The 21,982-nt window shown below is 38.2% G+C and overlaps 1 protein-coding gene across 7 annotated transcripts in view; it reads left to right on the forward strand.

Moving 5' to 3' along the window:
- CDC42SE2 (CDC42 small effector 2) overlaps positions 1–21,982 on the forward strand; it is a 105,023-nt gene that overhangs the window by 32,236 nt on the left and 50,805 nt on the right. For 5 of the 7 annotated variants that reach the window (XM_033096386.1, XM_033096385.1, XM_033096390.1 and 2 more), the window contains exon 2: positions 11,130–11,213. The gene's annotated coding sequence lies outside the window, so the exon portion shown is untranslated. Of the gene's footprint in view, positions 1–11,129; positions 11,214–11,267; positions 11,286–13,310; positions 13,424–21,982 lie in introns of those variants that run through there. The other 2 variants (XM_033096384.1, XM_033096388.1) reach the window with 2 other exon arrangements.

Below are 21,982 nucleotides of genomic sequence, written 5' to 3' on the forward strand. Positions count from 1 at the left end.
TAATAATGACCATTCCAAAGCAAGGCCAAAATCCTGTTTTAATTGGGTAATTGATTGTGGAGATCATGATTGTAACATTTATATTCATGTGACTTTTTTCACTTTTCTAATTAAATGGAAGCTGTATTAATTTCCTAGTGCTGCCACAGTGAAGCACTACAAGCAGATTTGTTGTCGCAAGTCCAAAATCAAGGTGTCAGCAGGGCCATGCTCCCTTGAAACCTGTAGGGGAATTCTTCTTTGCCTCTTCCTAGCTTCTGGAGTTTTGCTGGCAGTCTGGCGTTCCCAGGCTTGCAGTTGCATAACTCCAGTCTCTGCCTTCATTGTCACTTGGCATTCTTCTGTTTGTCTTTATGCCTTTACATGGCTGGTTTCTTATAAGGACACAGACCATATTGAGTTAGAGGCCCACCTTACTCCATTATGTGCTCACTTTAATTACATCTGCAACAACCCTATTTCCAAATAAGGTCGCATTCAGAGGGGTAGGATGGGGGGTTAGGACTTCAACATACCTTTTGGAGGTGGGGAGGGGAAAGGGACACAATTCAACCCATTTCAAACCCTTTCCAGTGTATTTACGCTACTTCCCTGTTACAGCCTTCCCTGTTACATGCAATAGGGTTTTGGAAAATTGTATGGAAAGACGAATAACGTTTTACAAGTTTGATTTATTTTTAAGGACTCTTACTATAAAAGTTTTTCCTATGGGGAATAAAGACCGTCCCATCTCCCTGAATAAAATCAAACTGAAAGAGAACAGCATATTTATTAAAGCTAATGTTTTAATGAAAATATAGTATTTTTTTCTCACCAGAAGAAAAAGAATGGAGATTATAAATAGTAGTGAGTTAAAGATGACAGTGACTTACTAATTTAGACATTTTTATGTGCTTTTTAAAAAATGTCATACTATGAGGATAGGTACAGTATATTCTCTTTTTGTATTTTGGTTCTCACTCATGCAAAATGGCTTCTTTCTAGATCAATGTAGTCTCAAGAAACAAAAAATATGACAGCAGAGAGGACAGTTTTTATATTTTGCCACATTCTTTCCAGTAGTGTTTCTTTTTTTACCCATTGCCATTATAATTCTGTAAAACATTAGGGAACCTTTTAAAATTCTCCCTTGAGTCTTTTTCTCTTCCTTACGTATAAATCAGAAACCAAATATTTGTTGGTCTACAAAGTCTTTAAAGGTTATTACATCTTCAATAAGCCTTTTTGACATCATTTTTACCCATTGAGAAATCAGCATTCTATCTGAATAAATTGACAAATTAGCACTTAAGTTTCTTTTTGGCTTTCATGCAAGGTCAAATAAAAAATTAGGAGATTCTCCCTACTTTTAATCTTATTGAAAACATTATTTTTTCTTTAGAAAGTTCATTAATATAGGAAAAGTAATGTATTTAGCCATTTTTATAATTTCTCTGATTTCTTTGTAAAACAAGCAGTTAAATCTCACATTTTATGAAGTTATACTTTTTATTAGGGTGCTTTAAAAAGTTTTATTTGTGCTACTTTAATTGTCATGTTTAAAATATTTTATGAATTTATGTGTCATAGAATCTTAGAACTGATTTGGACTAGGCATTTTCTAGTCTGACATTCTCCCATATGTAAGAATCTTTTTAGTGTTCTTGGTCTTTAAAACCTCTAGTGACTATGAGTTCACTTTTCTAGATAACCCATCATCTTTTGGGCAGTTATACTTTTAGAAGGTTCTTCCTTTATTTAAACCAAAAATTACCTTCCTGAAACTTCTACCTAGTGACTTGGATTCCACCCTCTGACAACCCGCAAAAAGTCTGTTTCCTCTTTCACGTGTGATATGCTGAGACCTACAGGTATTTGAAGGTTGTCATATCTTCCCCCTGTGCTTTTTGCTAGGCTCAATCTCTAGTTTCCTTAACTCTTGTTTATGTGACGTAATTTTCAGACTCCTCATCATCCTGCTTTCTCTTCTCTGGATACATTCTGGCTTATTACTATCTCTTAAGATACAGCACTCAAAACAGGGTGCCCTGTTCCTGAACTTTTGAATCTGAAATTCTGGGCCTAGGTTCCCCACATGAGTCATAGGTGTGTCCAGGATTGGTAACCTTTGGCAATGTAAGTGCCCTGAGGGGAAGGCACCTGATCCATTTGAAGAGTGCCTCACGGACTGGGGAGGTCGGGAAGGCTTCCTGAGGGATGATGGCCGTGTGGAGTTCTGAAGAGTATGGCAGGCAGAGGGCAAGAGCAAGTGTGATGCCCTGCAGGAGAGAGGAGAAGGAGGGGGGTGGGGAAGGTACGGGAAGGGGGGGCAAGAGCCCCCCCATTCTTTTTTCTTGAGAAACAAATTAAGAATGATTGACACAATTACTTGGCATTGAGTGGAAAAAGCAGTAAGTGAGGTTGAAAAGTGGGGATCGAATCATAAAGGCCCTTAGAAGTTATGTTAAAGAACAGAACTGTTCCTGAGGACAGCAGTTATTAAAGGGAGTTTTAAGTTAGGAAAGAAAAACAAAAAACGCAATGAGACATTTTAGGAGGATCATTTTAGCTCAAATGGGAATGAATTGGAGAGGCTGAGATTGGCGAGCAGATCAGCAAGCAGCTGTTATGATATTTCTTAGATCTGATGGTGCCCTGGACTAGACCTGGACTAGTGGCTCTAGGATTGGGAAGAAACAGGTAAGAAAAATGGTTGATAGAATTTGATTGTTATTTGGCTGTGGGGGAAGAGGTGGAAAGGTAGGAGTCAAGGATAATACCCTTGTTGGTTTGGGGAACTGTATAGATGAGAGTTTAATGTAAATAAACTGAATGGTATTGGAGTAGAGGAGCTGTGGGTAAGAAGTAGAGTTGAGTTAAGCTTGAGATGTAGGTAGCCATCCACGCGGAGATGTGCTGTGTGCAGCTGGAGGTGTGAGATGAAGCTCAGTCCACCTAGCTGGAGAGCTTTGGGATGGAGCTGGAGCGTTGGCTGGAAATGCAGATTTGGCTGACGTCAGTCAGTACACATGTGGTAATTGAACTCGGAAGTGGTGGAAATAACCTAGGACAGGATTTGTAGAGTGAAAGAGGAAGGCTGGGACAACTCCCCTAAACTTACCTAATATTTGAGCTGAGAGCCTTTGGTATTTTTGACTGGATTATTTGGGAACCTTCAAAAAGGGAAGAAATCAAGGCTGTTCTGATATATTAATTTAGTAGAAACCCACCTAAATTGATTGGAGGAGTGAAAATGGCTCTGTAATGATCTTTCCTACTCAAGTGTCACAGTGTCTGGCACTCATATTATTAGAGACTCTCTACTTTGAGTTAAGGCATTCATTGTCTTTCTAGGAGTTACCTGTTAAAATGTAGATATTCCTGAAGAGACTTAAAATTTTAATCCATTATTGGTGTTAGTGTTTTTAGGTCACTAGGTTTTATTGTGGAATTCAGATTAAAGGGACAGATAAGAATTTTTTTAAGAAAGAATTGGTTTGGAAAACATGACATCGCTGAGGATTATGGGACCACTGGAGGAACCTGGATTTGAAGCATCAACGTCACCACACACATGGATAAAGGAGATGAGAGTGTGTGTGTGTGTGTGTGTGTGTGTGTGTGTGTTTGGAAAAGGAGGATGATGAGTTGGATAGCAAAGACGTAATGTTACTAAAAAGGGAAGAAGAGAATATTTAAATGATGAAGAACTAAAGAGAGGGAAAATCTTGAAAGTATTTCAGTTATAAATTAGGGTGACCATATCATTTATCATCCAAACTAGGACATATTGAGATACCATATTTCCCCGAAAATAAGTCCTAGCCGGACCATCAGCTCTAATGCGTCTTTTGGAGCAAAAATTAATATAAGACCCGGTCTAATTTTAATATAAGACCTGGTATAATATAATACTGTATCTTATATTAATGTTTGCTCCAAAAGACGCGTTACAACTGATTGTCCTGCTAGGTTTTATTTTCAGGGAAACATGGTAGGAAGGAGAATGGCTATTATTAGTAATTACGTTGTGAAAATCTGCATAAACTAGGACTATCACAAGCAAATAAGGATGAATAGTCACTCTAGTTATAATGTACTTATTTAACTAAGAGTGTAGTAAAATAGTATTGATTTTTAACTACCATGTGCCAAGCATTGTACTAAGTAAACACTTTATACATCTTATTACATTCTTAAGATAACCCTCTGAGCTAAGTGACATAGTCTTCATTTAGAGTTGATGAAACCAAATCTCAGAATGGTAAAATATCTTGTGTGCAATTCTCCATGGCAGTCTGAATCGGAAACAGAATAGCCTACTACTGACCATGAACCAAATCCAGGGAAACTCTTAAACACTACATTGTACTGCAATTGCTCTGGGTGTGTTTATGTATTTTAAAATGTTCTCTGAATGTTATTAAGAAAATTACTAGCATAATCCATCATGTATCAAATTGAGTTCCCCTTCTGATGGCCATACTTCCGACGGCTTACTTTGTGCCAGACCATGTTCTAGGCCTTTTACATGTATTAACCTAATTTAAACCTCACGGTAACCTTATGAATTATTTCTGTTTTACAGTTTAGGAAAATGAGGCATGGTGAGTAACTCGCCCAAAGTCAACACATCTAGTAAGTAGCAGAACCAGAATTCAAACTCTGACAGTTGTGCTCAGGAGCCTGCTTTCTGAACCGCCTGCTCTAGCCCAGGTTCCTTGTGTGGACAGACTCGTATGTTTTCATTGCTCTTGGGATTGTGTTTGTTTGGGTTCCCGTTAGCAGTCTAAAGCCCATGTGCCTGATGCTTCGAAAAGCCAAAATTCAAAATGTCAGAGTTTAGGGTAAGGACAGGCTTATTGATTGAAAAGGCCCCAGCCGAGGAGATGGGAGACCTAGTAGCTCCTCAAATCCATCTTAAGAAAGTACAGAGTTTAGGCTTCTTTTAGGTCAGGGGAAGGGGGAAAGTGGAAGGGGCTGTTTTTGTAAGCTATAAGCCTGTAGGCCCTGGAGAGAATGCAGGCTTGAACAAGATGGTGAGGCCAACCATTTCAGTCTTCCTGGAAAGTGTGTACATGCCTTCATAAGAAAGTTGCCACACTGTTTCCAAAGTGGTTGTGCCATGTATTCCCACCGTCTTTATTACCTCATCACTTCTTTTCTACTTCTTATTAAGGCATATCAGCCCTTCCCACCAGATTCTGAAACTCCAGCAGTACACTCTCACCTGTATCCATTTCTATAATCCTATTACATCCTGTACATTTTAGGGTCTAGGGACGTTAACAGCACCAGCAAACAATAGCAAAAGGCAAAACAGAATGTTTTGAATGTAACAGTGTCACCACTGCCTTTGGCATTATTGCCCAGATAACTTCACTTTAACTGTGTAAGTGAATGGTTATACGCATTTCTTTACAGTGTACTTACGAGGAAATAAATGGCAGTGGTTTATTGTAGTGCTGACATACTAATTAGTTAATAGATTTGGGGTAAATTTCTTTACCTTTCTGAGTCTGTAAAATGAGGAAATTGGACTAGATTTCTTACAGATCTTTGTCCCCACCAGATCTCTCTTTCTTTGGGGGAATAAAAAGAATTGGTGTTTGACATTAAATGAGTAAGGAAATGGGACATGTGTTTAGCACATATTTTTCATTCAGCATCAGAGTAATAGGGTCAAGGTCTGATCATTTAAGTTACCGTCTATTGGGGAAAAATGGAATCTAAACAAAATATTAGTTTAAGACTTAGGAGTTTAGCTTTTTATAGTTTGGTCAGCTTAAATTTAACACTTTTAAATTGCAATGGATTTGGGTACTTAAAAATGGATTTCATTTTTGAATTCATAAGAGGGCGTGAACATTGGAAGGAATCATAAAGTTGGTCAAAATCAACTATTTCTGGGACTTTTGAAACACTATCCTAATATTGTGACCGCTGGTGATAGGAACCCCCTGATGGGACATTGCACCTTTAGGCAACAGTGACTCAGAAAGATGTTCTAATATGTGGAACATATTATAATATAGCCTCCAGTAATTCGCTCTCATTTTGCCCTTTGGGGTGGTGCAGAACTAGCGCAATTGCCCTCTGACTGCCCTAAAAGTATTCAAAGGTAGCACTGTTATTTCATTTCTTTAAAGATGCAACTTTTTTTTTTTTTAAAAATATGGTGGAACTGAGACTGATTAACTTGGAGAGTAGAAGTCTCTGGGTAGAAATGGGAGTGCACACTTTTGATATTATATAAAATAAAATTTAATGGTTAAATTCAGCTAAGGAAATGATACAGTTTGCTAAACCTCTCCTGATAAATAACAGCAGATGGGAATAGAGGTGGCATTTAATATGGTACAAAAAGCCATGCCAGTATTTAACTGCATCTAATTTTATGACTTCTCATTAATTCTAAGCAGAATTTGAAGTACAGAATTTCAAGTACATTATCACAGAATAATGATACCCGGATGAATGCTAATTGAATGATTATATTAAAATGTCTTTTCATCAGCTTAATACTTTTTATCTAATTCTTATCAAGTGTAATGAAAGACTGAGGTACTTTGTGAACTGTAATTGAATGAGTAAATGTAGAAATACAACAGATTTCCTTTTGTGCCCATGCCAAATGATACTGGGTTAGAGTGCTATTTTTGGCATACGTATGTTTTCTTTGTGATCAGTAATTAAGTTTTTAATCCTTTGCATTGAGATACTACACTTTCGAAAGAGTTGTTTTCTGAAGAGGAAGATAGTAGTCGTGATTTTCAAACTCAGTGTATTGAAAGGGTCCTGCTTTTCATATTAATCAGTCTTGTTACCAAATATTAACATGCAATTAATTACTTTGTTTTAAACTTAAAACTAACCACACATATTTAAAGTGTTCAGTTTGATAAATTTTGTCATATATCTCACCACACTCAAGATAATGAAAATATAATATTTCTCTCCTCCAAAAGTTTCGACCATTTGTAGGCCTTTGCCCATCCACTTGTTTCCCCAGGCAATCAGCTGAACTGCTTTCTATCACTAGAGATTGTAGAAATTTGTATAAATGCGTTCTACAGTGTATGCTCTTGGTGTGGCTTCTGAGCATAATTTTGAGATTCATCCGTGTTGATGAGTGTATTTTTTATTGCAAGTAGTAATATACTGAGTGGCTGGCTATACTGTAGTGCCCCTTATTGTGGTTTCGCTTTCTGCGGTTTCTGTTACCTGCGATCGGTCAAACATGGTCCAAAAATCTTAAATGCAAAATTTTAGCAATAAACAATTTATAACTTTTCAGTTGGGCTCTATGCTGAGTAGTATGAAATCTCGTGCTGGCCCCTCTCCCCCACCGTCCCGCCGGGGAAATGAATCATCCCTTTGTCCACAGTATTCACCCAGTATATGCTACTCTCCTGTTAGTCACTTAGTAGCCATCTGGTTGTCAGATTGACTGTTGCAGTATTGCAGTGCTGTGTTCAAGTGACCCTTATTTTACTTAATGCCACATTCACATAACTTTTATTATGTATATTGTTATAATTGTTGTATTTTATTATTAGTTACTGTTGTTAATCTCTTACTGTGCCTGATGTACAAACTAAACTTTATCATAGGTATGTATGTATCGGAAAGAACATACCATATATAGTGTTCGGTACTGTCTGTGGTTTCAGGTATCCACTGGGGGTCTTGGAAGGTAGCCCCCATGGATAAGGGGGGGACTGCTGTATTCACCTGTTGATGGATATTGGGGTTGTTTCCAGTTGGCAATTACAAATAAAGCTGCTATAAACAGTCTTTTGTGGACATACACTTTCATTTCTCTTAGATAAATACCTAGAAATGGAATGGCTGGGTCGTATGTAGGTATGTGTTTAATTTTTTAAAGAAACCACCAAACTGTATCCTAACGTGGTTTTACCATTTCACGTTTTCATCACCAATAACATAAGAGAATTCCAGTTGCTCCATACCCTTGCTAACACTTGCATTTTCCTAATGAATAGCGATGCTGGGCATATTTTCATGTGCTTATTTGCTGTGTGCATATCATTGGTGAAGAGTGTGTTCAGATCATTTGCCTCTGTTTTAAATTGGGTTTTCCATTTTTGAGTTTTGAGAGTTCTTTCTATATTCTGGATACAAATCCATTTTCAGATAACGTGATTTGCAAATATTTTCTTCCAATATGTGTCTTTCATTCTATTAACAATGTCTTGCAAACAGTAGAAATTAGTAATTTTAATGAAGTCCTATTTATCACTTTTGTCCTTTATATATTAGGCTTTTGTGTTGTATCTAAGTAATCTTAGAGGCAAGGACACAAAAATTTTCCCTAAAATTTTCCTCCTGAAGTTGTCTAGCTTTAGGTTTTAACTTGAGGTCGATGATCCATTTTGAGTTAATTTTTGTATATGGTATGAAGTATGGATATCCAAGCATTCCAGCTGCATTTGTTGAGAAAGATAAATACTATATGATCCCACTTATATGTGGAATCTAAAGAACAGAATAAACAAACAGAAAAATCAAAAATAGACTCATAGACACAGAGAACAAACTGATGGATGCTAGATGGGAGGGGGTTTTGGGGACTGAGTGAGAAAGGTGAAGGGAATAGGAAGCACGAATTGGTAGTTACAAAATAGTCACAGGGCTGTAAAGTACAGTATGGGGTATATAGTCAATAATGTTACAAAACTGTGTCTGGTGTCTGATGGGTGCTGGACTTGATGGGGGGATCATTTCTTAAGTTGTATAGATGCCTGGCCACTGCACTATACACCTAAAACTAATATAAAATAGTATTAAATGTCAATAATAATTAAAAATAAATATATAGTCATGGGGTGTGAAGTTACAGCATAAGGAATATAGTCAATGGTATTGTAACAGCTATGTATGATGTCAGAGGGGTGGTAGACTTGTTGGGGCTATCACTTTCTGAGGGGTGTAAAGGTCTAATATTGTTTTGTACAATATTAGAAATTAATAATAATAAATTAATAATAATAAAAAATAATATAAAAAAGGCTATCCTTTTCCCACTGAATTGCCTTTGCACCTTTGTGGAAAATCAGTTGACCAAACACTATGTTTCCCTGAAAAAAAGACCTAGCCGGACAATCAGCTCTAATGCGTCTTTTGGAGCAAAAATTCATATAAGACCAGGTATTATATTATATTATATTGTACTATATTATTGTATAAGACCCAGTCTTATATTATAGTAAAATAAGACCAGGTCTTATATGAATTTTTGCTCCAAAAGACGCATTAGAGCTGATTGTCTGGCTAGGTCTTATTTTCGGGGAAACACGGTATGTACAGGGCTAGTTCTGGACTCTCAGTTTTGTTTTGTTAATCTGTTTGTCTCTCTTTATGCCAGTACCACACTGTCTTGATTGTCCTAACCTTAAAACAAATCTTGAAGTCAAGTAGTATGAGACTTCCAATATTATTCTTTGAAGTTTTGGCTATTTTAACTCAGGCATTTCCATATGAATTTTAGAATCAGCTTTTCAACTCTATAAAAACTGCTGGGATTTTGGTTAGAAATGCAATGAATCTATTGCTCAAATTGAGGAGAATTGACCTATTATCATTCAATCCTCTGATTTTTGAATGTAGTGTTTGAACATCAATTGATAATTTATTCCTGATTATTTCATATTTACTGATGACACTGTAAATGACATTATTTTAAATTTCAGTTTTGATTATTCTCTGAACAATGGAATTGTTTTTGGATATTGATCTTGTAAATCCTACAACTTTCCTAAACTCACTTATTAGTTCTAGTTGTCTTTGTCTTAATTTCATTTTCAGATTGATCATAGTGCCCAAGTTCATTTTCAGTTTAGATTTGACGAAATGTGTAAGCTTACAAAAATGTGATGGATCAGTACCTTGCAAGTGGGAGTGTGTAGCATTCCCACTATTTTGCCTTCATTTTTCTTTTAATGTAATGCTAATACTCCTTTTACTATGGAACCTTGAAATTTCGAGCTACCATTATATAAATAGTTGAATTTATAGGCAATTTCCGGAAAGTAATTGACTCTGAGGGAGGAATTGCTGTTTGTTTTTATGGTTTTATGGGATTCTAAGAGTCCACTCAAATTATATATTTTAGAGAGAAAATCAAGTGCCTTGGTGATGGTTTGGGGAGGATGAGGAGAGTGTATGGTAAGGACTCTGGGGTTTGAGGCTAGGGCGTGGACCGCAGTGTGATTTACTGACATGAGGAAGTCTGAGGAAGCAGTGAATTTGGGATTATCAATTCAACTTGGACATGTTAGATTTTAGGCCTGTTGTTTATTAACTGTGTTAAGTACTTAAATGTTTGTTTGGAGGCTTGTAAGTGAAGAAATATATCTTAGGTTAAAACCAGGCCTGAGGTCACACACCTGGTCATATGCAAAATTAGAGCTCAAACTTAGGGCCCTCTGACTCCAAAGCCACTGTGTTATCATTACCGTATGTTCTATTGTATGCTCAAGACAAAAACATGCTTGGCTTTGGTAGTAATAAATGTTCCCTGTGAGCTGTTATCAATAAATAGAAGAGTTTGCAAGCTGGATGCCAACAGGGTCCATCCAGACAGATGACTGTGAGCTGGTTTATAAAAGAGAGTGATGACATCTGTGGAGAACTGCAAAGCCCACCACCTTCTGAAGGATCAGCTGCCAGTCAACAACCCCAGATTGTTATCATGGGCACGTGGGTCCACTCTTGCCCAGTCTTATGATTTTTTTCAAAAGACATCAGAAATCCTGATTTTTATGTTAAATCTTCTGATGTGTAAGTCTAGGCAGCTATCCTTTAATATACTGTGGAGGCCGGCCTGTGCGTCCACTAAACAAATGTGTGCGTCGGATTCTGCCCAGTAGGCAACCTTTGGTAAGAGTGACACCTGGTAGACTGTGGATGGTGCCATAAATTTATATGATGGGGAAAGGGTGGAGACTATGTGATTAGCACATGACAGACAACCTTTGGCATGCACGTCACTCAGTTGGAACATGGTGCTTAGTGAATCTGGTGTTTTTAAGTGCAGTTTTCAGATGAATCAGTTAATTATATGCAGGCGAGGAGGGGAATTGCTCCCTGCAGCTTTTTGCCTCCTAATTGTATGCTTTCATTTGCAGATAGGACGAGTTGTAAGTGTGTGGAGCTTTGAGTGAAACCTCAGACCCAAGTGAGAAGAAACCTTCAAGGAACAACTACTAACAGTGAGTCTACAGTTAATATGGGATGTTTTCAACACAGAGATAGCTGAATGGGTGGCTCTGTTGACAGGAGTGGTGAGTCTGAACATCCCCGCTGATAACCTACATCCTTTCCTTACAGAGGACTGTTTCTACATTCTTAGCACTTACCGACTGTTGTTGAATAGCAAGTTAATTTTTGTATGAGAATGACGATTGTCCAGTTTAAGAGAATTCTTTGTCCCTAACAGAGTATTTCATGTATGATTGCAGTTTCACTTTCTTGTTTGGTCAGGCACATCCCTTCTTTGCCTCTATTTTTATTTTTTATTTATTCTCCAGTCCAAATTATCTTATCCTCCATGGCTTGTCCTTGGAATAGTCAGCCACCACTGAAGTGATGGCTGTGATAGTTACCAGCATCCGTTCTGATCTTGGTTATGTTAGGTATCATTGCCTTTGAAAATGATTGTTTTAGGAATGGGGATGAGATCCAGTTTTGGCCAATGGGAAATAAAAGGGAAAGGTTTTCTTGCTTTTGAGAAAGAAGAAAAGAGATGGTGCCTCTTCTCCCTAGAGCTTGTCTTATCGGATGTGGGACCTGTAACTGCTGTAGCCATCCTTGGCTACTGGTGTGAAGGTGATGTCCTTACTTAAAGGACAGAGGCAAGAGAATTGTGGAGACAGAGACCTGGAGCCTCGTATGCTGTGCCTAGAACCACCCGAACTGTGGATTCCTTATGGGGGATGACAAATTTCCTTATTGTTTAAGCAGTTTTACTCCACATATTCTGGTACTTGCTGTGGAAATCATCCTGATTCATTTGCTTTCTCCCTTTCTGATTACCCACTGTCACTCAGTGTCCCAAGCACTTCTATTTGATTGTGTGCTGTGCTGTCCTGTAATGTATGTTTGTGGTTATTGCAAAGTCAAGGGCCATGTATATATCCTTACTGTGTCGAACGCTAGCACTGTCTTGTTAATGAAGCCATCAATGCCTCTTTACTGAACTGAATTATTTGAACAGCAGAGTATTTGGAAAACCAATCCACAGAATTGAGTAATTATAGAGATTTTCCTTTAATTCACATGTTTTTCTTTAACCACACTGCTTCCCTCTAGGATTATGAAGTTTGGCTTTTGACTTAAGATGACTGGTGTGTGACACATTTTCAAGTGGTTAGATCTACTCTTAAAATGCTGCTTAGATTTTGCCTTTTGTTTTTGTTCAACTTTAACATGAAAATCAGCCTCAGTCCTACATATTTGAGTATTGGCTTTCCATCTAATAAATTTTACTTTCTTGGTTATAGAAACAATAGTTTACTTTCTATTTTCGGTGCTAATTATAGAAATGAGGGACATGGATAGTGAGAAACATAGTCAGGAATAATTTGTTTGGCTTTGGAATGTACATTCACAAAAACTCCCAAAAGTGCATCTCTGCTCTGTTTGGACCTAATTGTGTGTGTGTGGGAGGGGGAGGCCTGAAAGTGGGGTGAGTCTAGTGTCTAAGAGGAGCCTTGAATCACAGGATGGATTATTTACTTCTATTTTAAAGTTCTATGAAACAAAAGCTTTTTTTTATTGGCCTAACTCAGGATATCCTGTACTATTCTATCTTTTCTTTAAATTCTACTGTTATACTCTTCAAAAAGTGGGATAAGAACCTCCTTTTCTTCCTGGAAATCTATGGTGTTGCTTTCGGTTATGTTAAGGAAAATCATAAACCTGTGTTGTAATCTGGTAACATATTCTGAATCTTTCTAAAAGTGATTTCAATTCAGAGAAGAATGTACTTTCTTTTTCCTTGGTAGGTTGCGATAAAAACCTGGGGGAATGCCTTTTTAAGAAGAAAGCTGTATGATATCTTTGACTCATCAATTATAATTCAGTAATACCATTATTTCGTAATATAAAAGGTTTGAATCACTACGGTCAGTTTCAGTGTGCTTTAAGATGTATTATGAACAGTGTTTTGGAATGGAACATGTGTCTTAACTTACCCTAAGGCAGCCCTGGCAGGCATGCTATCTAAACCAGATCAATCAGAATTATCTTAGGACATTTGCTAGAAATTCTAGGATGAAGGCACTTATTTTTTTTTTGCTGAATTTCAGCCTGAAAATGTACATTCATTAAATTCCTGGCAGTGATCTGACCATAAAAGAAAAGCCAGTTGGCTAAGAAACCAACACTGGAGAAGAGCAGAGAAAAGCCACACCCCGATCAGGTCAGTTGAGCTGCTCTGTCAAGGCTTCCCGAAGATACTATACCTCTCTTGACTTTTAGTTATATGAGCCAGTAAGTTTCTTATTTAATCCAGTTGGCTTTGGATTCTATGTTGCATGTATATGAAAACAGCCGAACTGATACATTCTTGCTATCACCAATCAACTCTACATAGTGATAACTCAAGGGGCTTACTGAAACTTGAATTGAGAATTGGGCAAGTTTGCGAGGTGTCAGATGATGTATTAGTAATAGTTCCTTCGTCGACTTATTCAAGAATTTGAGTATAAAGTACAAGAGTTAAGCTGGTAAACAAATACATACTCCATGCTATTGCTAATGGAGTTTATTATTAATTGGAAGAGGCTGACATGTGGATAATCCTAGTGAATGTAGGTTCTCACTGAGAAAAGGACTACCCACCATCTGTAGTGATTAGCTCTTTGGTGGAAACTCCTTGAACCCTTGACATCTCTAGTATAAAACAATTGTGGGGAACCTGGAATCTGGCTGACTTAATAATGTAAGTTATTATTAAGCTTTTTTTTTTTTTCCTAAGGAGGCATTACAAAGGTACAGGACCACAATTCCTTATTCAAAATCTTGGGGCCAGATATGTTTTGGAATTTCAGGATTCTTTGGATTTTAGGAAGGCTAATGTGGTACATTTACTGTATATTTAATATAGTACCTCTTTTTACTTAAGGAAGGGACAAGTGTGGCTTTCTCTTCTTAATGCAAATAATAATTTGCCTTACATTAGTTGAACTGCTAAGTGCCAGGCTGTATACTTTTCAGCATTTATCTTAACCGTTTAATAAATTGTATTCATTTTTACACTTGGGATAATTTAGAGACATTAGGTGACTCTATCAAGGTTTATGCAGCTGGGAAGCAGTAGAGCTTATTCTTGCTGTGTCTGTTTGGCTGTCTGTGCCCTTGAGCCTGCTGCATTGCCTCTTTATTGTGCTGCCCTGACTGTACCACTTCAGCTCGTCTGTTCACTGTTAACTTAGGGAGATAATTTCTCTAAGTTTAGTCAGCCACCTTAATGCCTTCAGTGATGTTTCCACTAGTCCTACATTCGAGTCACTTGGCTTCTCTGTGAATGCTGTCCTTCCCGGTAACTACGCGTGATTTGCTTTATCCTCTCCAGATTTCATAGCTCGTTTTGGCCAGAACTTCTAGGACATTGTAATGACAGGGGGGCATCTTGTCTTGTCCATTATTTAATGCATCTAATATTTCATTGAATGCGTTCCTTAATTAGAACGTTTATAATGTTTAACCATTGAGCATGAAGCCAGACTTTTAGTATTCTTTATAAATAAAATGTAAAAGAGATCAATTTACTTCTGTTTTATTAAGAGTTTTAAAAATTCTATTTTGACATCTACATAGGCCAGATATTAAAGTGTTAAATTGTTGCAGTGTCATAATTGCTACAAACTAAAAATTGTTCAGTTATTTCTACCTACTTATATTGCACTTCAATTTTAATCTTTGATAGCCTGTAAACTTCTTACCTCTGGTGAAATCATTTTTATGCATTTAAAAGATGTTTATTATACTTCATAATTTGTTTACTTATATCGTATTTCCCCATAAATAAGACCTAACCGGAAAATAAGTCCTAGCATGATTTTTCAGGATGACATCCCTTGAACATAAGCCCTAAGGTGTCTTTAGGAGCAAAAATTAATATAAGACCTGGCCTTATTTTGGGGGAAACACAGTATTTATTTTATATATTACTATTTATATATTACTTATATTTATATATTATTTTCAAAATATTTATGGGCCTACCATGTATTAGGAACTCAGTGAGTATATGTTGCAAAAGTTAATTTTTAAAATTATCTGATTAGTGGGACATCTTGGTAGCCTATGTTTTGGCTAGAGATAGGAAAATATTATATATGAAGTTTAGAGATGGAAAAAACCCAGAAAAAACATTTAGTATCAAAAGTTATACTTTCCCAGTTTCATGGTCACGTGGCCGATTTCTGACCCTACCGGTTTTCCATTCTGATTTGATAACATCTTGCTGTAGGTACTAACCAACCAGCTACTATCTAGTGTGTTTAGGTATTACACACACACACACACACACACACACACACACACACAGACACACACGGAATATTTTTACCAAATGTGAGAGAATGAGGAAATGTGCACATTATAGAAAATTATTAGAATGCACAGGTAGAATGGGATATTCATTTAAACATTGCCCCTGAATGGCTCTGAGTTTCACCCTAACTTGTAAATATCTATAAAGAAGGAGCTTGGGAGGTTTGCAGGGAATAGAATAATTGGCATTAGCTTTTTAATTTTCGCAATATGATCCAAAACATCTGTCTTTATAGCTAGAAAATATTTTTGAAAGTCTTACAGTTTAAGGGAATGGAAACTAATTTGGTTAATAGTTCAGAGTAGAAGTATCGGGAAATAATCGCCCTGTGAGGAGCTGTGCTGTGCTTACGTGAGCAGACTTACGTGGCGGCTTTAATGTTGGGCCTCCTCAGCCATGATCGGGGGGCGTGTAAGCGTCCCTCCCACAGCAGCTGGGGCTTATTGTAGCTGCTGCTGTACGTCCTCACTGTAAAGTCCATGATTTCCATGAAAAAACCGTAAGAACGGCCCTGTTATGGTTTTGAATAAGGAGTGTTTTCTGGGCAGCATGAGCAAATACTCTGCCTGTTCTGTGCTGTATGGACAGAAGACGTGCTTTTATCAGAAGGAGCTACATCTTCTTTGAAAAGAAGTAGTCACAGTCAAGATACCTATTTTCATTTATTACCATCAAGTAATGTTTGTGAATACCTTTAATATACAGTAAGTCCTCACTTAATGTGGTCGATAGGTACTTGGAAACTGTGACTTTAAGCGAAATGACCTATAACAAACCAGTTTTACCACAGGCTAATTGATATGAACAAGAGTTAAGTTCCTGTGGCATAATTGTGGTCACACAAACATCACCAAACTTCTAAATAAAGACCCAAAATACTTTAAATAATAAACATTGAAATAAATGTGAGCTATACATACATTTAAGAAAGAGTAATAAAAACAAGATCAGGGCGGCTGGATGTCTCAGTTGGTTAGAGCGTGAGCTCTGAGCAACAGGGTTGCTGGTTCGATTCCCACATGGGCCATTGAGCTGCGCCCTCCACAGCTAGACTGAAGGACAACGACTTGGAGCTGGTGGGCCCTGGAGAAACACACTGTTCCCCAATATTCCTCCCCTCAAAAAAAAAAAAACCACACACAAAACAAAAACACAAGACCATTATTTTCTAACCCACTTCTTCCAGTTCAGGGTCATGGATGGTTGGAGCCTGTCCTAGCAATTCAGGGCGCAAGGTAGGAACCCGTCCTGGACAGGACGCCCTTCCATCGCAGGCCTCTCTCTCTCGCTCTCTTCCTCGCTCTCCCTCGCTCTCCCTCGCTCTCTCTCTCCCTCTCTCCCTCTCTCCCCCTCTCCCCCGTACCCCCCATGATGTAGCCATGCTAATTCACTCCGTTTGCACATTCTTGGGACGTGGGAGAAAACCTGAGGACCCAGAGAAAACCCACACAGACCGGGGAGACCATGCAAACGCCACACAGTGGCCCCAGCTGGGAATTGTTTTATTCTTCCTCATCAACAACATAACAAAACGATGTTGAACTATAAACCGTGTTATTTGAGGACCTGCTGTACATGTTCACTGAAAAATGCTTATAGGGAATGATGTTAATTAAATGAAATGTGTTGACCTTAGCTGGAGATAGAAATTTTCTACCCAAGATCATATTCCTATGGTTATCTCTATCTCTGGAGTTCTCTTTAAAAATGGTTGACCCAGGCAAGCCCGGTGGCTCAGGCGGTTAGAGCTCCATGCTCCTAAGTCCTAAGGCTGCCGGTTCGATTCCCACATGGGCCAGAGGGCTCTCAACCACAAGGTTGCCAGTTCAATTCCTTGAGTCCCGTAAGGGATGGTGGGCCCCACCCCCTGCAACTAAGATTGAACACGGCACCTTGAGCTGAGCTGCCTCCCGGATGGCTCAGTTGGTTGGAGCGCATCCTCTCAACCACAAGGTTGTCTGGTTTGACTCCTGCAAGGGATGGTGGGCTGCGCCCCGTGCAGCTAGCAACGGCAACGACCTGGAGCTGAGCTGTGCCCTCCACAACTAAGACGGAAAGGACAACAACTTGACTTGGAAAAAAAAAAAAAATGATTCACCCATAAAACTCACTAAAAGTTCTGTGCTATCTATGTTGTCATTGGGTTTTAATGCCAGATAGGAAAGAGTAAATATTACTTGTTAAATGTTGACCAATGCTGTCATGCCTAATTACTTATGTTCTTAGACAGTCTAAGCTATAGTTACATTTCTCAAATTCTGTCAAATATTTCAAACAGTTGACAAGGCAGATTTACTGGTAAAGCAAACAAATCTTCCTAAAACTTAAATAATTCTTAGAAGTCCAAAAATTAAACTTATAAATTTAACATAGCAATATCTTTCAAATATCTTAATAAGTAGAGTATAAAATACCATGATAATAAGTGACTGCAAATATATTTAATAGCACAAAAATATTAATACTGTAGGTTTTGGTTTGCTTTATAATTTCTGTATTGATTTCTGTATTTTCCCAGAGTTAGAGATTTATCCACCCAATTATCGTCTTAGGCCAGCTGAGGAAATTTGTTTAAAAAATCATGACTGTGATGCTGATATGAGTAAAGCTGTTTGGGTCAAAACTATAGAATAAGAATGGATTTCTGGGCAGAGAGCCTTGAGACTGATGGAGGCCTGGGACTAAAATGTGCCTGGATGAGCTGGCTGCTGTTAGGTGGGTGCTTTTCTTAGGTGCAAGTTTGCCTGTCACCAGGCCTTTAGCCTATTCCTTTCTGTTGGTATATTACCTTAGAAGGAGATTTGGAAAATGTCTGTCAGAATTTAAAATGTCTATCTAAATTTTAAATGTACAAACCCTTTGATCCATCAGTTTCACTTTTTGGAATTTATCCTACAGATAAATCCTATAGGTTTCGATTTATGTTCCACATGTGAACATACGAGATTACTTTTTGCAGCATGTTTGTAGCAGTAAAAGATTAGAAACAACTTTCCATCAACTAGTTATACCCATATAATCAAATACAGCCTTTAAAAATTGAGGAAGTTTTTCAAGTTATTGATATTGCCTGATTCCCAAGATCAGGCAAAGTGAAAAGGGTGCACGTGGTGGTTTGGCTTGGGAAGGATGGGGATTTAATCCTCACTGTGAGTTTTGAGGAAAGATAATGAAATCCTTTATGGCCTTTTCATAGACCTTCATTTCAGAGACTTACATTTTAATAAGAATTGGTTGTGCAGCTGCAACCCTGGCAACAAGGCCTGGGAGAAAAGAATTGGGGCAACATTCCAGAAATCAGGGCAGGCAGTGGTCTCATGTGGAGCTGAGCTAATGAAACTGATAAAAATATAAAGCACTTAGTAGAAATAGGACCAGTACTTACTTTGGCAGAGTGGATGTTGAAATTTCCACACCACATTTTATTATTTAAAAAGTCTAAAAGCTGTCATAAGCTGCTCACTCAATAAGAATAGCAGCGTTATATTCTCCTTCAGTGTAAAAATCATGTAAATACTCTTGAAGCTAATATTTCTGTGGATTATATCTAAAATATAATGTTGGCCTGTTCTTGGCGAAACCTAGATTTTTACAAAACACAGCTTGTACCAAGTTTATCAGATTTTTAAAACCAAGTTTTTAAGTTTTAAGTTTTATAAAGTTTTTTAAGTGTTTTTAAGTTTTAATTTTAAAAATGAGATGTTCCTTGTAGTTTTAATGTAAATTTCTCATGGTTGTTGGACTCTGTAGATGCCCTCAAATAATAAAATTTGTTAAACACATTCTCTTTTTCCAACACTGACAGTGGCTCTGTAATCCATCATCGGAACATAATTTAATGATTCTCTCATTGTTGGCTATTTAGGTTGTGCCTGGGTTTTCCCTCCTACCTATCACAAGTATTGCAATAAAACATTTTTGTGCATACAGGTATTTTACTTCTGGGTTGCTAGGATTACTTCTGTATTTCCAGAAGGGAAACTAGTGCATCATGTCTGAAAATTTTGAACACTTTCTAAAAGTACTACCAATTTACACGGTATTCTTAATTTTTCTAGAGTGAGTTTTATTCTTATACTTTATTTAGCTCTTTGAACCCTTAAATCTTGACTTTTATCTATAGTTCTGGGGAAATTCTCATTATTTTTTTGAAATGTTAATTTTTCTCTTGAAATATTTTATTCTTTCCCTCCTTTTGGATGGGATGTCTATCATTATCTGGATGTCTATTTTTCATACTCAGTATTTTCACTCGATTCTGATTCTTTCTCATGGTTTCTTGTTGTGACTTCATAGTACTAATCTCTCCCCTTGGACCCTAGGTGTACATTTCTGGATAGTCCAATCCAGTAATTCTGCTTCAGATGGGTTCTATTTTACAGTAGTTTTATGCTCCAGATGGCTCCTTGTTTTGACTAGTAAGCTAATGATCCCCCGGGGGAGGGGGCATTATCCCTTAATCTAATAATATAAAAAATGGCCAACAGCCAGACCTCAGAGTGTGTCAGTCCAGGTGGGTTTCAGGGAGAGGAAGGGCTTGACTGAGTCTCAGGTCGGGCAGGTAGCCACCTGGCATCACTGACCTGCCGCTGAGTTCTCCTGTTGGCTGCTACTGCATGGGGCAGCTTTGGATCACGGTTTGTGTTTGAAACTCTTAGATATAAGTAATACTTACTCTAAGAGATAGTTTCCCAAGGTTGTAATTCACTACCAACCCTGTAGGGTTTTTTTTTTTTTTTCAGGGGGAAGGGCTGGGAAGAGTGAATGCCAGCAGGGTAGGTAGTTAGTCTGTACCTGTTTTCCTGAGCTTCCCCCTCCACCCCGCACCCTGGCTTTCATGCCACCCTGGCTTTCATGCCGTCCTGATTGTGTCCCGCTGACGACATCTAGGCTGTTCCTGATAATTTCTGTGGTGAAAGGGCAATTGAGGGGAAGGCAGGGGCCGCCACAGAAGCTTTTAGCTAATCTGTCTTTTAACTCCTACCTCTGCTGCCCTTTGCCCCGGCTGTAGGTCACCAGTTTCTTCTCAGACAAGTTCAGTGCAGTTTTCTTTAACCTCATCAGCTTTTGTTTCTTTTTGTTGTTCTTGCTGTTACTGTTCCTGGAATCCAGATTTACTTCATTTTCCCCCAGGGCTTTATTTTGGAGGAAGGGACCAGAAGCCTGTGATAGTTTGTCATCTTGATGGGAACTGGATGACCTCATTTGTGTCAGTACAACGATTTCCTTTAAAGCACATGACATCTTTAATTGAAAAGTATATTCATACAAAACATATACAACGGGGATGAAAACAAACTACCTCAAACCTTAGTGGTATAAAAAAACTAGTGGTTTTTTATATATCTTAATTTTGAGGATCAGGAATTTGAGCAGGTCTTGGCAGTGCTTCTCTTACGTGTGGCAGCAACAAAGGTCACTGGGTAGCAGGTGGACTGGACTGGAGAGTCCTCGGCAGCTTGATTCCCGTCTGGTGCTCTGGCTAAGCAGGAGAGAAGGCCAGGCTCGGCTGGACAGTTCACCTGTCTGTCCGCGCGCGCGGTCTTTTCCAGTGTGGCAGTCTTAGGATAATTGGACTTCTGAGCAGAAGGTACAGGCTTTCTTTTATGTCACCAGTTCCAAAACATGATTTCAGCCTTATTCTGTTGGTCAAGGGAGCCACCACGGTCACTTGAATTCAGTGTCGGAATTTGTCTCTCCTTTGGAGGGATAACCAAGAACTTGTGACCACCTTTAATGTACCACTTAAGGTTATTAGAATTTTGTGTTGCTGATAGTTGCTTTTAGGAGAATGTTGTTCGAGGCTTGGCTCAGGGCATCTTTTCCTTATTTCCTCCCATCTAAAGGAGGTTCTCTAAGAATCGAGGGAAATCATATTCTTCTTTTTCAGTTCATTTTTAGAATACCTTTCCCTTCAGCAATGGGTCTCAGCTGGGGGGAACCACTCTGCAGAGGCCATTTGACAAATGACTGGAGACATTTTTAGTTGTCACCACTGGTGGGGAGGGGTGCTACTGGCATTTACTAGCTTAGGAGCCAAGGATGCTGCTAACTGCCCTACAACAAACAAGACAGTCTCCCCGTAAGAAGAATTTCCTGGCCCAAAAAGTAGCGCAGAAGTAGCGAAAATGACCCTGCGAAGTTGGAATAATCCTCATAAGAGAAGACTTTTTATAGACATTAGAGACTAATGCCACTTAGCTCAAAGTGGTATTATCTAGGTTTGAACACAGGTCTTCCAGTGCCAAATTCCATGTATTCCGTAGTACTATGTATATTTTAATTCATTAAGTTTTTTGTTTGTGGTTTTGCAAATACTGGGACAAGCTACCGTGTCAAGTGCTATAAGAGATATAATAATTCAGAGTCTTCCTTGATGGAGTTTATAGGAATCAATATGTCATAAATAGTTGTAATTTA

This window comes from Rhinolophus ferrumequinum, chromosome 24 (genome assembly GCF_004115265.2).
Source record: "Rhinolophus ferrumequinum isolate MPI-CBG mRhiFer1 chromosome 24, mRhiFer1_v1.p, whole genome shotgun sequence".
Lineage (NCBI taxonomy): Eukaryota > Metazoa > Chordata > Mammalia > Chiroptera > Rhinolophidae > Rhinolophus > Rhinolophus ferrumequinum.